This window comes from Budorcas taxicolor, chromosome 11 (genome assembly GCF_023091745.1).
Source record: "Budorcas taxicolor isolate Tak-1 chromosome 11, Takin1.1, whole genome shotgun sequence".
In the NCBI taxonomy this organism is placed as follows: domain Eukaryota; kingdom Metazoa; phylum Chordata; class Mammalia; order Artiodactyla; family Bovidae; genus Budorcas; species Budorcas taxicolor.
This window is the reverse complement of record NC_068920.1, coordinates 120,140,357-120,161,443: the sequence shown is the minus strand read 5'-3', so window position 1 is coordinate 120,161,443 and position 21,087 is coordinate 120,140,357. Positions and strand designations below refer to the sequence as shown.

At 46.8% G+C, this 21,087-nt stretch overlaps 1 protein-coding gene across 1 annotated transcript in view; it reads right to left on the bottom strand.

The window, feature by feature from the left end:
• B3GNT2 (UDP-GlcNAc:betaGal beta-1,3-N-acetylglucosaminyltransferase 2) overlaps positions 1-16,049 on the bottom strand; it is a 31,755-nt gene extending 15,706 nt beyond the window's left edge. The window contains exon 1 of the mRNA XM_052648928.1: positions 15,867-16,049. The gene's annotated coding sequence lies outside the window, so the exon portion shown is untranslated. The remainder of the gene's footprint in view (positions 1-15,866) is intronic.
• Between the last annotated feature and the right edge of the window lie 5,038 nt (positions 16,050-21,087).

The following is a 21,087-nucleotide window of genomic DNA, read 5'->3' as shown; positions in this document are numbered from 1 at the left end:
AACACTGGAATGGGTTGCCATTTCCTTCTCCAATGCATGAAAGTGAAAAGTGAAAGTGAAGTCACTCAGTCGTGTCCGACTCTTAGCGACCCCATGGACTGCAGCCTACCAGGCTCCTCCGTCCATGGGACTGTCCAGGCAAGAGTACTGGAGTGGGGTGCCATTGCCTTCTCCGGACTTTCCCTATAATTGGGAGAAAAAAAAAAATATCTGATGAACAACCTCATTTGTGTGTCTTTGTACACTGTCTTATTATTTCCTTTGAAAAAAATTACAAAGAGAACAATCAAGTTATTCCATGTCCTTCCTCATCAAAAAAAACAGCCAGACTGTACAACACCAGAGAACACAGAGATCTCCACACTGACTGTGGACCTTGTCCTTCTTTTAAATCTTCACACAAAAACAACCTCTGCCATGTTTTAACTGTACTTCCCTCCTGACTTCCCACTCCTCACACCCTTTGCCCATTTTTTACATCAGGATTTTCTCAACTAACCGTCACAAGCTCAAAAATATGAAACCATTAGCCTGAGGTTACAAAGCTAATCTGAGTAGAGCCAGGACTTGGACCTTGGACCCTGACCCCGAGTCGAAACTCTTACTCCTTCTACCATACAACCTTGTTGCTCAGAAGATTTCAAGAATCCTCAAATAAAGCTGCAATTAAAAAAAAAAAAAAGACTTAGGAAGTGAAGTCACTGCATTTGTGGATACCCGGGAACATGCAGGTAGTTCCAAAGAAAGCCAGGCAGTCGAGTTTCTTGAGAAGCATGAGAAAGGAATAATGCAGACAAAATCTCCTGCTGGGAGCCGGTCCCTAGTTGAAGGTGCCCAGAGATCCTGGTCCGCTCGGGCGGGCACCGCCCCTGCTGAGGGTGGAGTCCCGGCCGCTTCCACGGCAGGTGTTAATCCACACTGAGGAATGAGAGACTGGCAGCGTTTGCACCGGCCTAGTCTAACAAACCTGTTGGGCAAACCCTTTTGTCAAGAGCTTTTACAAAGAGAAAATTCTGCCTTTCCTCGTCCTTCCCTTTACTCTGGCACCACAGCCAGAAACAGCAGGGATTCCAGCCTGGTCCTCCCACCCGCCACCTGCCAGAGGTGAGCTCCCAGCCGGCCAGCAGCCCAGCTCCCCAGGCTCTGTGAGGAAGGGACACTAGTCTGCATCGAAAAAAAAAAAAAAAGGTGATGGAAGAGCAGTGTTGGCCACAAACTGCACCCTCTCTCCAGAACATGCACATGCATTCCGCACACAGACCCTATCCTGAGTTTGTTGCCCACAGAAGCTATAAGGATTTCTTTCCCAGGGCCTTAGACCTTAGGGACTCCAACCTTCTCCTGCAGAGAAGAGGAAACCAAGGCACCGGAAGGCACAGAGCCTCGCCCGAGGTCAGCACAGGGAGGAGGCCAGCACTGAGAATCACCATCACTGACAAAGTCGTCTTCTCACCACTTTGATTCTGGGCTATCAACATAAAAAACACAGCCAGCACCACCTCCTGTGGTGCCTTCCCTGAACAGAAACACCCCCACACCCCACACCCCCGCCTCCCCCGCCCTCCGCCTGTGGTTTTCTTACTTCCTCTTTGCGTCTTCACACTAAATACACCTTTATTTGACTTATCACACCTCGTGGGGAAGGTGTCTGACACACCTTACAGGGCACTAAGAGCAGGAGCTGGGCCATTCCATTTCTGTCTAGCGTCTGGCTGACGACTGTAAAACTTGAGGACCAGAAGGACATGACCAGGAGGGGCAGTAAAGGAACAAGGACTAAATAAAAGCTTTATTCTTTCACCATTTTCCTCTTTCGCTCCACACAAAGCATTGCTGAGTCATTTCACACACAGGCCCCGTATCTCCAGGTCCCCCAGAGACCCTCCCTGGCCCCTGACTCTCTGTGTGTCAGGCCAGGCCACTTTTCTTCACAACTATCATCCTGGGGTTTCCCCTCCGTGCCTCGTCCACGAGGACAACATCACTGGGTGTCATCTTGACACAAGACATCACCTAAAAATCCGAGGAAAACTTCCCTGGAGGGCCAGCCATTAGGAATCCACCTGCCAAGGCAGGGAACATGGGTTCGATCCCTAGTCCAGGAAGATTCCACGTGCCACGGGGCAACTAAGCCCAAGTGCCACAATTACTGAGCCTGCGAGCCCTGGAGTTTGTGCTCTGCAACAAGAGAAGCCACCACAATGAGAAGCCCGTGCACGCAGCTAGAGAGTAGCCCCGGCTCACCCCAGCTACAGGAAGGCCACACATAGCAACAAAAACCCAATGTAGTCAAAAGTAAATGAATAATAATTTTAAAATTGTTTTTTAATTTTTTAAAAAGTCTCTGGAAACATTTGTCTCATACGACTAAACGAATCTGTAAACAAACACAGGTCCAAGGGATGGAAGATGGGGAAAAGGTAATTAATAAAAATTAATAAAAATTAATAAAAATACTGGACTGGAAACTAAGTTATCATTATTTAATATAAGGTATATAAACTAAGTTATCAATCTGACCTTGTGTAAGTGCTTCTGGAAATAAGCAAGCTGTCAGCCATGGCCTGGTGATCTAGGAGGACAGAGATGGGGTGGGGGAGAGAATCTGGTGCATGCTATGTGGGCTCCTGTCTACAGGTATGTATAGAGAAAAGCTGATGAAATCAACTGAGAAAGAATATTTTCACCTATCACTGAAAAGACATCATTGTCATTTTACATAGTAAAATGCATGAAAAGCTCAAAGACTAATTTAACAAAATCAAAAACTGACTCTCCTCAAAGTTTCTGGACTTTCAAAATCATATCATTCCTCACCACTTAATTTCATGGACAGTAGTAAATGACCATAAAGTAAAACTTCTAGATTTTTAAGACAATCACTTTAATGTTAAGTATTTGAGCAGCCAAATTCAATCTACCACCATCACAGAGATTCACCTGTATCACTTCCAAAAGGTACTCTGTGCTGTGCTGTGCTGAGTCGCTCAGTCGTGTCTGACTTTTTGCAACCCCACAGACTGCAGCCAGCCAGGTTCTTTGGTCCACTGGGATGCTCCAGACAAGAATACCGGAGTGGGTTGCCATGCTCTCCCCCAGGCAAAAGGTACTCTACAAACTTTCAAATCAACCAATGCCCTTCCCAATTCTATTAAATTTGGTAATTATTGCCCCCATGAATTGTAGGGTTTGAAAGCATCTCCATCAACTCTTGCAAAACCAAAGTTTACATCTGTTTACATTTATTTCCAAAATAAAAATATAATCTCCCAAAATAAATATTGTTTGAACATGCTTCAAGTTGGGACTGCATTAATACTAGTGACATTCACTGTGTTTAACTTAAGTAATTTAATAAATTGCCTTGGGAAGTCTCAATTTCTTGGCTGTTTGTATGAAGGTTTCCCAGTGACAAATTTCCTTAAAGAGTATTTCCCCTTGGGCACAATGAAGGGGACACCAATGAGCATAAAGTACCATGCTTCAGGCTCCAGGACTCCCTGCTTAAACATTTGGAGTGTCTTAAAGAAGCAGCTTTGAGATAACTGCCTGAATCACTCAGAATTGTGATTGCCATGTAGTGAACAGTACGAGCTTGAACTCAGTAACACTGGTCCATTTGCCTGGAAGTGTGCCCAAGGCCCAAGAGTAAGACACAACTTTGCAACTAAATCACAACAAAAAGAATGTTGCCTATAGCCTGAAATATACAGGATAGCCTATTCTCAAAGCTCTAACCCTTAAAGGCATAACACTTCCTAATCATACAAAGATGAAAAGTTGCAGAACAGAGAATACAGTTGTCTTGCTGAAGGTCTGCAGAAGCATCATGAACTTCAAGACACCTATGTGGACAGCTGCACAAACAAAGGATTCTGACACCATGAAGTCTGCAATAACCTACCACATCCTCTTCCCTTTTACTATGAAAGAAGCCCAAATTCTAACTTGGGTAAGATGATTCTCTGGGACACTAGCCCACCATCTTCTCTATCTGCTGACTTTCCATATAAAGTAACTACCCCTTGCCTCAGCATCTTGTCTCTCAACTGACTGCCCTGTCATGTAGTGAACAGTACAAGCTTGGACTCAGTAACACTGGTCCATGTGCCTGGATGTATGCCAAAGACCCAAGGGGATATACAATGGTTACTGAGGTATCCTTATTTTACAGATAAATGATCTGCTTCCAGAAACTTATTCAAGGTTCCCAAGATAGAGAGTGGAGGGAGGGGGCATGAACAGGGAACCCAGATGGGCTGCTCCCAGCCTGCAAGTCCATCTAAGCTACTGCCAAACTTGAATTCAGGCACGGAGCTGCAGGGTTGGCACAGCCAGGACGGAGGAGCGTGACACAGCCCTTCCTCCTTAAGCACTCTCACAAAGACCCCATCCGAGACCCAAGCATGCCATCCTCAAAACCTCCTGGGACACAGCACCCCTTAAAAACAATTGTGGTCCTCATCCACACCACAGCTCATGCTGGCTTCTCCCAGCTGGAAACATCCATTCTCTTACTTCTCAATCCTTCCCCCAAGCTTAAAAGTACAGGTTCAAATCCCACCTCCTCTTCCATGAGGACAGGCTCAGTTCCCCCAGTGCACTGTATTTAATCTACTCTCCTTCTAGCATTTGGGACTCCCCAAAACTGAAGCCCCTCAAACGGAGTACCAAGAGCTAGTTGTCCAGAACCACCCCACCTCCAACAACATGTCCCAACCTGAACAGTGCCAGGTAAGCTGAGAGCCATTCTCCTCAACCCTGAGGGAGGCATGAACAAGAGGCTCCCCAACCTGCAGGCTGTAACTGTGAGGTCAAAGCACCCCAAATGGTGAGTGCCAGGCTCTGCCACTTGCACACAGCACATCCAATTAAAATGCAAGCCCCCTGGGATTTCACTTCTGAGTCAGAGGCAGTCTCGTCCCAGAAGACAACCTTTCTAGTGATAAGTGGCCCTCGGGTGGCAACTTCAGGACAGGATACCAAACAAGCACAGTGGTTCCCCTCTCTTCCAGCCTCCATCTCCCAGATTTCTTTCCTGCCTCTTCTCTGTTTCTCAAATGTTGGTTAATTGTCAACAAGTTACTAACAGGTGCCTGAGGACTGTTTTTAGGTTTTTTAAATATCAAAATAAATCATACGGATTTAAAATATACATCCTCAAAACAGTGACATTTTGGCCTTTTGTCCAAATGTTCTATTAAAGGAAAAACTGTTCAACCAAGACTTAATGTGTACATATTTAAAGAAGGGATGAAATAGTAACATCGCTTTCTCTGGCCACCTGCCAAGAAAAATTTGTGTTGCCAAAATAAAAGAGAACATGTTGTTTGCTCAGTATATGAGCACGCTGCTGAGCAGCTTAGAAATTGGGCCTCTTTAACCAAGCAGTTTAAATCACTCAGTTTTATTGTATTTTTACTGGAATATAGTTGATTTACAATGTTGTGTTAGTTTCAGGTATACAGTAAGGAGAATCAGGTATGCATATATCCACTCTTTTCTTATATTCCTTTCCCCTATAGGTCATCACAGAGTATCAAATAGAGCTCCCTGCGCTATACACAGTAGGCCCATCTATTTTGTATCTGCTGCTGCTGCTGCTAAGTCGCTTCAGTCGTGTCCGACTCTATGCGACCCCATAGACGGCAGCCCACAAGGCTCCCCCGTCCCTGGGATTCTCCAGGCAAGAACACTGGACTGGGTTGCCATTTCCTTCTAGTAGTATGTATATTATTTCCCTGTAGCTCAAACGGTAAAGAATCTGCCTGTGATGCAGGAGATGAGGGTTCAATCCCTGGGTCAGGAAGATCCTCTGGAGAAGGGCATGGCAACCCACTCCAGGATTCTTGCCTGGAGAATTCCACGGACAGAGGAGCCTGGCAGGCTACGGTCCGTGGGGTCGCCAAGAGTCGGACACGACTGAGCGACTACACACACACACAGTGTGTATATGTCAATCCTGATCCCTCAGTTTATCCCTCCACCCCCTTACCCCTTGGGAACCATAAGTTTGTTTTCTTAAATCACCTAATCACCTAATTTTAAGTGTCTCTGTGAATGTCACCTTCGTATACCATAGATTACCACCACGTCCTTGAAAACATCTTGGACACAGCAATCCAGGCATTTCTCAGTGCCATATGCACCCTGTCCTCACTCCTTTCTCTCTCGAGGTGTCCAGTCACTCCCAGAACGTCCACCACCCCCACACCGATGACTCCCAGTTCCACCATCCCGACACCAGTGACTCCCACACCCACACCTGGAGGGCCACAGGAGCTTGCCCTCTCTCTCTCAGTGGTGCCCACACAGCATCTCAGTCGCCTATGGGGCAGGGACCGAAAAGGGGAGACCATCTTGCTGAAACCAGTGATGGCTCCCTGGAGCTTCATTATGTCACTCTCTGTATCTGCACCTGTTTAAAAGTTTCTATTATAAAGAGGCTTTTTTTTTTTTTTTAAAGAGGATCCATCAGAACCTTGAAAAAATTCAAAAGAGAGAAGCAGGCAGTTAAAAATAGGAGTATTCATGAGAGATAGTTTAAGTTCATTTGAAGAAAAATAACTCCTTATGTCATGAAGGGAGAAGAAAAATAAAAGGGATGCATCTCATTTACTTTAAAGAATAAAACCTACATTAAGTTCCTTATAAACAAGCATCAAATTTAGCCATAAAATAAAAAAATGTAAAATACATGTTATTAGTTCCAAATGTTAAATAATAGAGAGAGGATGGTATTTGTAACAAACCCACTTTGACCCTTTCATTGTTAGGTACACAGACTTGATCCTGAAAACAACACCAGGCTTCCCACTGAACAATCTACACCCAGACATGAAGCTGGTTTTTGTTTTGCCTTTTTTAAAAAACAACTGTGTTACTTCCTGATCAGGATTCAAAAAAACAAGAAGCACTTTAAGAAGCATTTGGATGTTAAGTGCTTTTCAAAGAAAATAAACAACAACAGAATTCTGAAGCACAAATTATAAGACTTAGCAAGTTTATGGTCCATGGAAATAACCTTACTGGAGTGTTAACACTTTCATATTGGTGGCTGCATAGGATTCAAACAATCCACACATAAGCCTGGCTGCGCAGGTTTTCTCTTATTATGCAGGAGGTGGGGATGAGGAGGGAACAAGCTAAGTGGGTTGCTATGGATACAAAGATACTTAATATCAGCTCAGGGACCAAGACCTACTTCTTGTTCTCCACATGGACCAGTCTCCCTTTTCAGTAAGTCACTCCCCAGCCCCCACAAGACCGCCCTCCCCTGCGACAGCCCTTGCTGCTGCCTGGCTCCTGTATCAGCGACAATCTCCACTTCATCCCCCACCTCGACGTGCTCCCTCTCCAGTGGCTCCAGGCACAGGCTGCGCTTTCCCTTCTCCACCAACTTGCAGAAAATGTTCTCTGCCTCACCACACCCCTTTGTTGTGCCTTGACTTTCCCATCCCCTTCGCCCTCTAGAAACTTCAGAGTCCACAGCCTCTCCTGACTTCCCAGAGCACCTAACACTGCTGGCCACCACTCCTACCCCACCACAAGTTCAAGACCATCTCCTATCCCCAATTCTCTACTGGTTCTTGTGCATCTTGGCAGCCTCTGATCCTGGCCCCATCGCCCCAAGTGGGCCCTCTCCACAGTTCTGGGCTCAGGCCTATGCTGGTCTTCCTTCACCTTACAATCCTGTCCTCCAGGCCCTCTGCCACACACTACAGCCTCCGGTGTCCCGCTAAGAAACGTCCAGATGTACTCGGGTGTGGAGCCCACTTCCTTCACACCTGCCTTCCTAATCTCCAGCCATCCACTATGAGAATCTTTTTCTCTCTCACTTTCAAATAAATCTCACACACACACACACACGCGTACTTTAATACTGTACCATCCCTGACCTGGTTTGGGCCCTCCGTCTTCCCCCAGCAAGACTGATGAAGTGACCTAATTCAACATATATCAAGCACCTAGTTAAACCAAGCAATGTTTCAAACAGACCAAGAAGAATGAAGTTATGTGGCTGATTATCACAAGGTTGATAGTGCTTAGACGAAATGGAAGGCACAGCACGGGGGAAAGGAAGAAAAGGGTTAGAGATGGCCTCTCTTTTCAGAGAGTAGGCTGCGGGGCAGGAGCAAGGGGAGGCAGTTCCAAGAAGAGGGGACAGCCGGCGTAAAGGCCAGAGACAGGAGAGCCCGAAGGCCAGCATGGCTGCAGAGACTTAAGTTGGGGGAGAGCTAATGTCACCAGGTCCAAGCTTGTTCTCCTCGCCACCACACAGGCCAATAAATCCAAGAGACGAGGTGTTGGGCCAAGGAACACAACTTTATTCCGAGGGCCGGCTGATCAAGATGGCAGACTAAAGTCTCAAATAACCATCTTGTCAGGTTGGGATGCCAGGTTCTTTTATGCATCCGAGACGGGGGGAGGGAGGGGAGGAAACAAAGTAGAAAGGCAAACATCTTCTAGAATGGCAAGCCTCCGACAGGGGGATGTGTTAATTTCTTTCCTCCCCGCCATCTCTAGGCGGACAGGATTCTGAACAAAGGCACTTTAGCTTAACAGTCAGGCAGAGGGGCAGGTTTCTCTGAGACAGGCCATCATGTATGATTACAATAACAAAAGCAAAGGAAAGCAAGTCAAAGAAACGGTTTCAACTGACTTCCAGCTGCAACACTAGAAGAGGAGGTGAACTGAACCAAGGGCCCAACAGGTGGCAGAGTGTTGGCTTTACTCTGAGGGAGACTTGGGGCCACCGGAGGGTTCCAAGTAAAAGTTATGTAATACAGTTTCCGTTTTTAAAGATGCCCCCAGCTTCTTCCTGAAAACAGACTGTTGTGGGGCAAATGGGAAGCAGGGAGCCCCATTAGGAGACCATGAAATGACCTGGGCCCACAGTCACAACTCCCTCATACCCACCTCTCTGGCTCAAGCTCATCTTCCTGATAAACGCACGCCTTACCATGACATGTCCTCGTGTCCTCTCTGCAAGGACTTTCCATGGCTCCCCACAACCTCCCTGACCAGGCACCGCTTCTTCACACTGTCATCAAGGCTGCATGGTGTCCTATGACCTCTCCCTAAAGGACCCTGACCTCCAAACCCACGGGATTACCCGCTACTTCCCTGAAAAAGGGCCACAAGCCTGCGATCCCCACCGCCTCTGCCCTCCTTTCTCTGCCCCTAAGTTATTTATTCATCCATCAAGGCTAAGCCCCAACTCAACTTCCTTCGGAGCCTTTCTTGGCTGCCCCCAACTCTGCACTCTTCTTGCACCTCTCTCTGTCAGAGTGCTCCTTCAACAGTTTCTGGTTAGAGTTCCAACCAGATTGCTAACTCCTTGATGGCAGGCATTGTGCCTGGCCCATTGAGGAATATACAAGGAGCCAAGCACCGTGCTAGGCATCCACTAAGTGCTCACTGCATGCTGGCTAAGTGAACGAAGTGACCCTTTTGTTATAAATTATCTTGAGATCGTGGGTGGTAGGTGGTGGGACTGTCCAAGGACAGGTTTTCCCCTTTGGCCACTGTAATCTGGAGACCAGGGGTCTCCATGATGGAGCCTCTGGGGACTGCATGGTCCAGACACAAGTAGGGCCAGAGTGAGGATGGATCTGAATCCAAGCCTTCAAAACCTTCTGTCCTCTCAGCCAGGCACCTGCTTTATATTTGACTAAAGCACTGGCAATGGGCTTTTCCTAGTCTCATTCTGCAAGTACACAGATGTAGGAAAAAAGCACCTAGAAGGATCTCAACCAATTAACAGCAATTAACAGTATTAAGAGATGGAATTAACTTCATTCTCTTCACTTGATCTTGATTGCTTCCCTAAATAAACATAACAAAAAGTCTTTTAGAAAGAATGCCATAGTACCATCAAGATACACTTAAAAAAATGGTTCCAAAAATACAAAGTATATATATATATATATATATATTTTTTTTTTAAAAGCACAAACACTGGCAACATGAGACCATTGAATATACAATATCATTCATAAAGGAAGACTATAAAACTTGAAACTGTTTTAAATGGGTTGTCTGAAGCATGCAATTAACAACTGGCCCTGTGCTTTCACTCTGAAATAATTATTTTACAAAACATAAGGCAGTAAAATATTGTTCTGGATACCCCGGGCACTTAATGATGTCTCTTATCTAAATCAAACTCTTCCACGGGTTTCACAGACATGTGTGAACCAGCTGTCATTACTGCATCTTAGCTCACAGCACACAGGTGACTAATCCGCTCTAAAAGGGACATTTCAAAGACTGTTACTTTATGACTTACAAAGGAAATATCAAAAATGATAGGTGATCAACTATTAACAAATAATAGGTCCCATTTAAGCTGAATGCTACACCACCAATGTGTTGACTCAACAAAGATCTGGCTTCTAACTTCCAATAGAAGACTTACACAGCTTTTATTTAGTGAAACAGTATATTAAAATACAGAAGATATAGTTGCTTTAGTTACCGTCTTTTTAAAGAAATAAAAGGAGGACAAAGAAAACTGTATGTCAGGCACAGTGCTAGGTATTTTAAGTGTATCATCAAATTAATTTTCTTAGCAAATCTGAGGTAATCTCCCCTATTTCTCTAATGAGGAAACTGAGGCTTAGAGTAATTATCACACAGTAATCACATCAGAGTAAGTGGCAAAAATGAAACTCAAATCCAGGTCTGTCTCACAAGACTACACACTGTGTCAGCCTGGAAATGCCACTTAAGTGGAGTTTAAGAACAGGCAAAACCAACATATGATAATATGTATCACATTTAAGATGATGTAAGTCAGAATAATGGTTCCCTCTAGGGGCTGGAGACTGACTAGAAAGTGGCACAGGGACCTTCTGGGGTACTGAAATAATTTTCTTGATTTAGCAGTGGACACATATGAGCTGCACACTTAATATTAGAGCACTTTACATACTTTAAGGGTTTCCCAGGTGGCTCAGCAGTAAAGAATCCATCTGTCAATGCAGGAGACACGGGTTCAATCCCTGCGTGGGGAAGATCCCCTGGAGACAGAAATGGCAATCCATTACAGTATTCTTGTCTGGGAAATCCCATGGACAGAGGAGCCTGGAGGGCTACAGTCCATGGGGTCCCAGAAAGTTGCACATGACTTAGCAACTAAACATCACCACTACCTCCAAGTTCATGCTCTTTAACCACTAAATATCACACAACCACTTGACAGAACTGACCACACTCTAGAATTGACTCCCTTGGACAGTCAGTTTTTCAAAACATTTTGGTAAATGAAGTACATCCTAATTCCACCAGAGTGGAGGCATTAGAACAATAAATCTATTTTTAAATGTTACATAATGAAAAGTAGAAAGTATCAATTTCCTTACTAGTGGGAATTTCCCCTCTGTAGCCACATCAGAACGAAAATAATTTTAAACCTTGCTCTAAAGGAATGTTCATAGATACAGAGAAAGTAATTTGTAACAAAATCCTTAGAGTTATCTATGCTGTTGCTGCTGCTGCTAAGTCGCTTCAGTCTTCAGTCCTTTCCGACTCTGTGCGATGCCATAGACGGCCTCCTACCATGGAAGTACCTAAATAAAACTACACAAAATATTTCAAGACATATGTTGTAACTTTATCAACAGTGCTGACCCCCAAGAGAAGTTTGGATTCTGTTACAAAAACTAAGACAAGGCAAGAAGACAAAGTTGGTGGGCAAAGAGCATAAAACTCACAGTAGGGGCATTAAGGCAGTGAGTGTAAAATCTCAATGCAAGTTGTAACAGAAAACTCAAACCACTTTTCCCAGCAGTAAAGTCATTGTGCCGTGTATGTCTGATTAATAAACTCTCCATCAAGTAACAAGTTCTTCCCACCAAAGCTTTGTTCAGACTAGCAAAGTCTCATCATCAGCTGGTGATGATGAAACTGTTACATCAATTTGCTCCAAGCCTTACCCTACCCATCCATGTTCCTCTTTAGTCAAGAGGTAATTGCCTCTCCTGAGAGAGGAATTTATTCACACGCAATTTGGAGACAGTTTGGCAAGCGTCTAGTTACAGTTATCCCATCTCGGGGGAAGTGGGGAGGGACAGCTGACTCCACACGTGTTGGGTGTATGTCTTTACTAGGTGCCATGGATTATGCAAGCCAGGAAACCCAACCTTCAAATTCAGATCCCATCTTAATTCATGTTTTAAGAACCTGTACACACCAAAAAGGCCAGGCAATTGACTGAAATGATTTTAATTCCTCCTGAGTATTTGTAAATAAGACCAAAAGGACTTTATGAGAATTTTTCAGCATTGGTAACTCATGCATCACTGTTGGGCATGCTGCAAGATTACATAACCCAATATTATCCCAGATGCAAGAACTGCAACATTTCTAAAAGTAACCATTTGCATGTATTAATTTTTCAAGTCTTTAAGAACCTGCCTAATGAAACTGTTAAAAAAGAAAAGAAAACCTAAGTAGAGTCAAATATGGCCAATTAAGCCTGAGTTCTATGCCTGAGTTGGGAGGATACCCTGGAAGAGGGCAAGGCAACCCACTCCAGTATTCTACCTGGAGAATTCCTAGGACAGAGGAGTCTGGTGGGCTGCAGTTCATGGGGTCGCAGAGAGTTGTAAACTGAGCGATTAGGCGCAGCCAACAGGCCAGCTATATTGAACGAAATGCACTGACCCAGTATGTTATGAACAGGGTGTGCCTTAAATACATTCGCAGCCCTGGTTCAGCATTCCTAAATTATGCAGTTCATAGGGTCCCAAAGAGTCGGACACAACTGAGCGACTGAACTGAAATTACGGTTGGGGAGAAAAACCAAAAAAAAAACAGCATTGTTAGAAAACATTAAAACTTTGAAGTTTTGAAGGGGAACAGAATATGCCACCCTTAAATATGTCAGTTTGACACAATGATTATTTTGAATTAAAGTTACTTGAGAGACCAGCCAGTGTAAGGACATACTGATTCCCTCTGTTCCCCTGAAAGCAGATCAATCTTCCATAAGAAGGTCCCCTCCCTGCACCAGGAGGGTAGAAGGCATCTTTATCACCAGAGATAGGGAATTCAGGGCTCAGAAGGTTGCACAAACAAACCTTGTTACTCCTTTGCTGATTAGTTACCCTAAACCCAAACCCCTTTGTTTTGTCAATTCTTCACAAATTTGTTTCCTTATTGAAAAGGTATGAAAGCTGCCTGCTGTGGTCACTTCTTCGGGTCCCTTGTTTTTAATCCCCGTACATAGAAATGTTTTTCTCCGATTAATCTGTCCGAGATCAATTTAATTATTAGATCAGCCAAAAAACTTAGAAGGGAAAAAAAAATTTTCCTCTCCTACAGTTTCCAAGTTTGTGAAACAAAGGATTCACCTTTTCACTTAACGCTGCATCAGCTGAAAAAGTGCCACACACTTCTACCCAGAACATCTTAGTTTTATACCAACAATGCATCAGGTAAGATAAAGCAAAATGATTATTAACTTTTTTGGATTCTCATTCATTTCCTAGTGTAACCTTAAAAAAAAAAAAAGCCACACATCTGAGTAAATTGTACAATGAAAAATCAACCATGAATTATCAGTTTCACTTTATTTTTAGCAAACCTTTAGCATCTCAAAGAAATCTAAACTGTGGGCTTTAAAAAGCAAAAAACAAGGAAATCTTCAAAATTACAAGCCACCTATGTACACTCAACTCTCCCATCAGAAACCCAGAAAAAAATTTTTAACTTTTACAAGCGTATTATGCTTATTTTCCTCAAAAGATTACCTCATTCCCTGGATTTCAAAAACTATTTGCCATCTGCCAAATTTGGCTGATTTCAGTCTCCAACAAATCTAAATGGTTACTGTTTTTGTTAAGGGGAAGTTGGCGCCTGGAGAAACTTCTGTACTGATTATACACTGACCACCACTTACTAAGCATTTCTTAACCCCCCATGATGGGTTTCCCAAGTGGCTCAGTGATGAAAGAATCCGCCTGCCAATGCAGAAGCCACAGGAGACATAGGTTGGATCCCTGGGTTGGGAGGATCACTTGAAGGAGGAAATGGCAATCCAATCCAGTATTCTTGCTGGGCTAATCCCATGGACAGAGGAGCCTGGTGGGCTACATGCAGTCCATGGCTTCCATTGACTCTCACAAGGAATCAGACAACACTGAGCAACTGAGAACACACACAACCCCCCATGATGTAGAGCGAGGAGTCTGGCAAACATCATCCTGTTGTTGTTTAGTTGCTAAATTGTGTGGGCCTCTTCCCTGGTCTTAAAATCTAATCTGGTTTAAGAGCCCTGGGACTCTGTGTGACACTCCCAAATTCCACCAAGCTTATTAATAACTTCTATTCAAAAGAAGGTGGCTTCCCTGGTGGCTCAGACGGTGAAGAATCTGCCTGCAATTCAAAGGAAACAGAAGAGGGAACTAGGACTGAGGGAAGAAGTGACGGCCCTACCCTCCCTCCTGGTCAGCCGTCAGATCCACAGGGAGAAACCATGAGACCTCAGGGCTGAGCTGGGCTGGGTCTCAGCCTTCCTAGTTCCAGTCCAGGCCCTATCGGCCACCTCTTTAACTATCCCCTTACCTCCTGGGGCTACATTACACTGGAAGGATTTGTTTTAACAAGTAGAAGCCCATATTCAACAACTGCCTTTGCAATCTGAAAATCTACAGCAAGGCTACAACAGGAGAGCGGCAGGAGACTGGTAGAATTGTTCCAAACTACCGTTCTGCGAAGTTAGGGAGATTCAGGAGGCCATGGCTGGAGAGCAGGAGAGAAAAGGCAAACCACCCCTCTGTTTTACGGAAAGGAGCCTCCTCTTCAGTCCAGGTTTAAAATATATACATTATTTTCAGAGATGTGCTTTCATGTCGTGACACTCGTGCTGAGTATCTCGGCCGCTCCTCCTCACGTGATGGGGAGAAAGTGGGTTCTGGGGCTCCCCAGCCCTGAGTGGAAAATCCCGTGGCCTGGAAATTAAGGTGACTCGGTTTTAAAGGCTCCGGAAGGGTCCGCCTGCCGTCGCGGGGCAGCCTCCAGGACCTGCAGTCGCGGCCTTCGCAGAGTCCGCACCCCTCCACGCCCACACCCCCACGCAAGGTGGTTCGCAGAGGCCGGCTAGACCCGCTCCCGCAGCACCCACCCTTTCCCCCCGCCCCCCCTCATCCCAGACTTCGGTCAAGTAGCCTGGTTAATCATTCGCCGGCAGCGTGGAATATTTCTGTAGAGGTCAACGCGAAAGGTTTCTCCTAAGTTTCACAGAAACCAGCCTTTAGGGACCAGAGGTTGGCCGTGGCGGGTGGATGGGGGTGGGGAACGACTGCTCGCGGCTCTCGGAACACCTGATCTCCCCATGCGGCACGGGAGGCAGCGCAGTACGAGGGTGGGGTGCGGGGGTGCAGCGTGAGATCAAGCAGGGACCCCTCCCCAAAACACCTGTGCAACCCAGATGAGGACGCCAGGGCCTCTGACGCCCCGCTTTCCCAACGCCTGCATCACCCGGCGAGGGCTCCCCCGGAAGTTGGGGTGCAGCGGGGAGGAGCGGGGGATGTTCCCGAGTCCCAGGAGGGGAGGTGTGGAATGGGGCAAGAGGCTCGAAAGACACGCTGCCGCGGGTTTCGTTAACCTCTTCGTCTAGGACCAGGAAGGTAGCAGGAGAGGGGGGGACGAGGGGGAGGACCGGGACGCCAAGATGCGGCAGGAAGACAGCTAGAGTCTGATTCCTCCGCTGGGGCGCCAGTGCGAAGCCGGCACCCTCGAGGAAGCAGACGGTGGAGGGAGAGAGGAGGGTCCCGTGGCGGGGAAGCCGGGGACCACAGAGAGAGGAGGGCGCGCGGCCGGCCTGCGGAGGTGAAGCGTGCACACCCGCCCGGCCCTACCTTGTCCGGGAGCAGCTCCTGCTCGGCGGGGCGGGGGCGGGAGATCGCGGCTGCATCCACGTCCCGGCCGCTCCGAGCGGCTCAGCCCGGCGACCACCGCCGCTCTCGCTCCATGCGTGGCGCCCGCTATGGGGCAGCCCGGCGGCGGGGTGGCTCCGCCTCTGCTCGGCTCGGCCCCAGCCTCGGCTCAGCTCCGGCACTTGTTGCCGCCTCGGCCGCCGCCTGGCTCCCGGCTCCGGCCGCGGCTCCCGGCTCCGTCGCCGCCGCAGCGGAGCTCTCCTGGCCCCACCCCCACCCGACGCACCAATCAGGCCCGGCACCGCCCCTCACGTCGCCGCCCCGCCCGGCCCGAGGCCCGGCGCCCGGAGTTTGGGTACGGCTCAGCTCCAGCCTGTCTAGCTGTGCGCGCCCACGATCAGCCGGAGCTCCGAGTTCCTCCTGATTTCCGGGGAGCCTCGGCGCCCTCACCTGGAAAGCAGTCTTAAGCTGGGGGGAAGGAGACTCCCCCTCCGCCCCCGCCAAGAACTAGACCCTCGGTGGGGAAAGGGCAGCTCTCAGTTCAAAAGAACTATTTTCCTACTCCAGTCTAACCCAAATGCCTCGTGTTGTCGCCCGTGTTGTAATACATCCGGTGTTGGGAAACTAAGCGCCTGAGCGAGGACTCCAGTGGCGTCTTCTGGCCGGAGTCAGTTCGCGACAGGTCCTAGACCGAACCCCGGCGGCCCAAACGCCTGGGCTGAACTTGGGGTTCCACTATGGAAGATGGGGGTAGGGAGAAACAAGGCCAAAAGGGGACTTGACAATTGCTCTCTGCCCATCCAGTACCTGCCACTAACTCTTAGGTGCCCGAATGACGCCTACTTGGCACCGGCACCGGATCTTCGGTTTTATGAAAGCCGCCCAGGACGTGGGGAGAGGAGTTTTGGTGGTTCCTCCAGGTCCCATGGGAGACTTGGGAAGCCAGAGACACAAGATGTCCAGACGCTGTGCCTCGAACCCGCGCCGCGGCCCCAGGGGGCAGGGCGGACACCTAGGTGCAGCCTTAATGGCTGAACTGTGACACACATCCCTCCGGCAAGATGGGGACTTGGCGCTAACCGCAAGCACCCGCCGGAGTTCCGGGGACCACTGACCCACCCTCCTATCCCAGCGCCCCCGCCGGCTTGTCAGCGCACTGTATTCTTAAGTGAGTCTAAGTTGCTATTGACACAAGTTTGAGGGCCCCAGATAAACCCGGCGCGACCGGATGGAGAGGTTGCGCTGGTTTGAAAGGGCCAGCACAGGCAACTGGTCCCCTTGCACACCGCCGGGAGGTAAGCCTGCCCAGAGGCGCACCTGAAAGCGCCCTCCTCCCCCCAAGTATTTAATCTCTCCAGAAAGAAAGCAATCCCTCTTAGATAATCAGACTAAGAAATTAAGCACACCACACCCGCAATTATGTGCATTTTCCAGGAGGCCTTCGGAAGCTAAATTACCTGAAAGTGAAGGAATTGCGGAAGTAGTCATTTCAGGCACCTTTGAGCTCGGCCAGCTCAACTTGTGGGCCCTTACTTTTAATCCAAACTCAGAGCAAAAGGGCAGCTGGTTGCTGCTGGATGCACTGAGGCTCACCTCATGGGTGCGGTCCTCCACAAACAGGAATTCTGAGTTAGATCTGGGAAAGCTTTGATTTGCAGCCTTCGGTCCTTTTTGCGTTTACGTTAATCGCATGATTCTTCTAAGACTGGGACATAAAGTCCAAACAATCAGACTTTTGATAATTCATAGGAAAACATCTGGAAGCATGCAGACGAGCTGTCAACATACCCCAGATGTGGGGTTGAGGTGTCAGAAGGAAGGGAGATGAGTTCTATAACCTTACTGACTGAATTTTTTTTTTCCAGTTATATTAACTTTCATGGGGTTTCCCTGGTGGTAAAGAATCTGCCTTCAATGTGTAAGACCCAGGTTCAATCCCTGGGTTAGGAAGATCCCCTGGAGAAGGAAATGGCAACCCACTCCAGTTTTCTTACATGGAGAATCTCATGGACAGAGGAGCCTGGTGGACTACAGTCCACGGGGTTGAAATGAGTCAGGCATGACTAAGGGACTAACACACATATTAACTTTCATAATTTAGAAAACTAATAAAACATTTTTAAAGAATTCAAGATATTAGAAAAATTTTAAGAGCTCTACAGAATATATAAATTAATAAACAAACGAGCCTGTGTCTTTCATTCTGTGTCAAAATACTTAATTCCAAGTCCATGTTCCTGGGAAAGAAATATGTTAAGGCTGTCTATTGTCACCCTGTTTATTTAACTTCTGTCCAGAGTACATCATGAGAAATGCTGGGCTGGATGACTCACAAGCTGGAATCAAGATAGCCCGGAGAAATATCAACTACCTCAGATATGCAGATACCGCTTTAATAGCAGAAACTGAATTGGAACTAAAGTGCCTCTTGATGAAAGTGAAAGAGGAGAGGGGAAAAGCTGGCTTAAAACTTAACATTCAAAAAACTAAGCTCATGGCATCTGGTCCCATCATTTCATGGCAAATAGATGGGGGGAAAGTGGAAACTGTGATAAGTTTTATTTTCTTGGGCTCCAAAATCACTGTGGATGATGACTGCAGCCATGAAATTAAAAGACACTTGCTCCTTGGAAGAAAAGCTATGACAAACCTAGAGAGCATATTAAAAAGCAGAGACTTCTCTTTGCAGACAAAAGGCTATAGTCAAAGCTCAAAAGCTATGGTTTTTCCAGTAGTCATGTATGGATGTGAGAGGTGGACCATAAAGAAGGCTGAGCACCAAAGAACTGATGCTTTTTGTGGTGCTGGAGAAGACTCCTGAGAGTCCCTTGGACAGCAAGGAGATCAAACCAGTCAATCCTAAAGGAGAGCAGCCCTGAGTATTCATTGGAAGGACTGATGCTGAAGCTGAAGCTCCAATACTTTGGCCATCTGATGTGAAGAGCTGACTCATTGGAAGAGACCCTGATGCTGGGAAAGATTGAGGGCAGAAGGAGAAGAGGGCAGCAGAGAATGAAATGGTTGGATGGTATCACTGACTCAATGCACATGAGTTTGAGCAAACTCCAGGAGATAGTGAAGGATAGGGAAGCCTGGTGTCCTGAAGTTCATGTTGTCACAAAGAGTCAGACACAACTTAGTGACTGAACAACAACCATGTTTATTGGTTTAGATAAAAATATCTCTATGCTGCTTTTCTGATCTTTAAAGGCTGTGATGGGACAAGACTGACATTTGAAGATTTTTTTCTGCCATCGGATCATTATATTGTTTCTACACATATGCCTTCCCTTTAAATGCACTCTTAGTAGTCACAAACGTATTTCCAGGGACTGTCAGCCAAGGGGTTTTAGTAAAGGAGCTACTACAATGTCAGCTGGCAACCAACAGGAAATTAAGCAGTATCCTCTGCAGCTGCCAAAAGCTGCCCAGGCCCTGAAATTTAAAAAATAAGTGCATTCTCTCCCTAGTGCCATTAATTAACACAGCTGGGAATGTATCTGTAACTATTATACTGTGTCTTGGGGGAAATTACTCAATGCTGAATTCTACTCTTCCGCTAAATTACTCAATGCTAAATGCCCGTTTGGCTGCAGTCTCTGCCCTAGGGTTGGGGCTTGGGTCCATCATGAGTTAGGTAAATATGTATTATTCATTTATTTAACAAATATGAGCTGACCACCTACCAGGTGCATGACACAGGGCTAGTCACTGTGTGACTAGCAGAACACAGACACAGTCTTCCCTTTTGGAGCTCACAGTCTAGCAGGAGAGAGAGGAACTTAACAATTAAATGCACCACCAATTGTATGATTACAATGGTGATATTGGTCAAAGAGACTGCAAGGTGGAGGGACCATTTGTCTGGGGAACCCAAAAGGAGGTAACATTTGAGTTGAGCTCTGAAGGGTGAGCTGGATTTACTCAGGCAAAGAGGAGAGAAGAGTGGAGAAGAGTTCCTGGCAGGTTCAGGCTACATAAGGGGGTGTGGTTGAGGAGAAGGCTCGAGGTGTAATCAGAGACTAGTAGACAGATCATCCAGGGCCTTCTATACCATTTTCAGTGGGATCACTCTGACTTAGATGTGAAGAAGGAGCAGGGAAGAGGGAGAAGTTCTGTGGAGGAACAGTTCAGGGGCTGCTGCTATAAAGTAAAGGGCTGTTTGTGCCAGAGAACAAAGAGAAAGAAGTAGATAACAGACAAGACCACAAGACGTGGCAACTGCTCAGCTAGGGAAGAAGCAAGAAGTTCCAGGTCTCTGCTTCTTCAACCAGATGGGTGGTGGTGCCATGTTCTGAGTTGGGGGACCTTTGGGAAAGGAGGATTGAGAAAACCTTCCAAAGGTTCACATTTGGTCAAGGTGGGTTTGAGGTTCCTACAAGCTGTCCAAGTGGAGATGTTGAGTAGGTGCTTGGCTGTAGGGTCCGGTTCTCTGTGGAGAGGCTGGGAATGAAATGGCTGTTATAGAGGTGGCGGTGAAGTCCCAAGAGTGAGATGGCATCCTGGAAATGTGTAGAGCCTACCAGAAGAGGACCTACAACTGAGCCTGAGAAACCCTTATCTAAAGGCTCGTGCGCATGCTCAGTCGTTGAGTCATGTCCAACTCTTTGCAACTCCATAGACTGTAGCCTGCCAGACTCCTCTGTCCGTGGGATTTTCCAGGCAAGAATACTGGAGTGGGTTGCCATTTCCTTCTCCAAGGGATCTTCCGAACCCAGAGATCACACCCACGTCCCCTGCATTAGTAGGTGGATTCTTTACCACTGAGCCACCAGGGCTTCCCTGTCTAAAGGCTGGCCAGAGGCAAACTATCTGGCAGAGGTGGAGGAGCACCTGGAGAGGCAAGGGAAAAAAAAATAGGAGTTTGCCGAAGTGGGGCCATGGAGCCCAAGGAAAGAATGTGTCATAAAGAGGCAGTAGCCAGCAACAGTCAAAATGGCTGAGAGACCCAAGGGAAGTGAAATCTGAATACATGCACTGGATTGAGTGTCCTTGGTGTTATTGGGACTTTTACAAGCAATGACTGGTAGGGTGAAGGGATGAGAGATAAACTGGAGTGGATTGAGAAGTGAGTGAGAGGTGAAGAAATGGAGAAAGGGGCTAACTACAGGCAAATCTTTAAAGGTTTGACTGTGAAGGTTCAGAGATAGAAATAGCTGGGAAAGAATGTTATGCCAGCAATGGGTTTATTTTAGTTCATTTT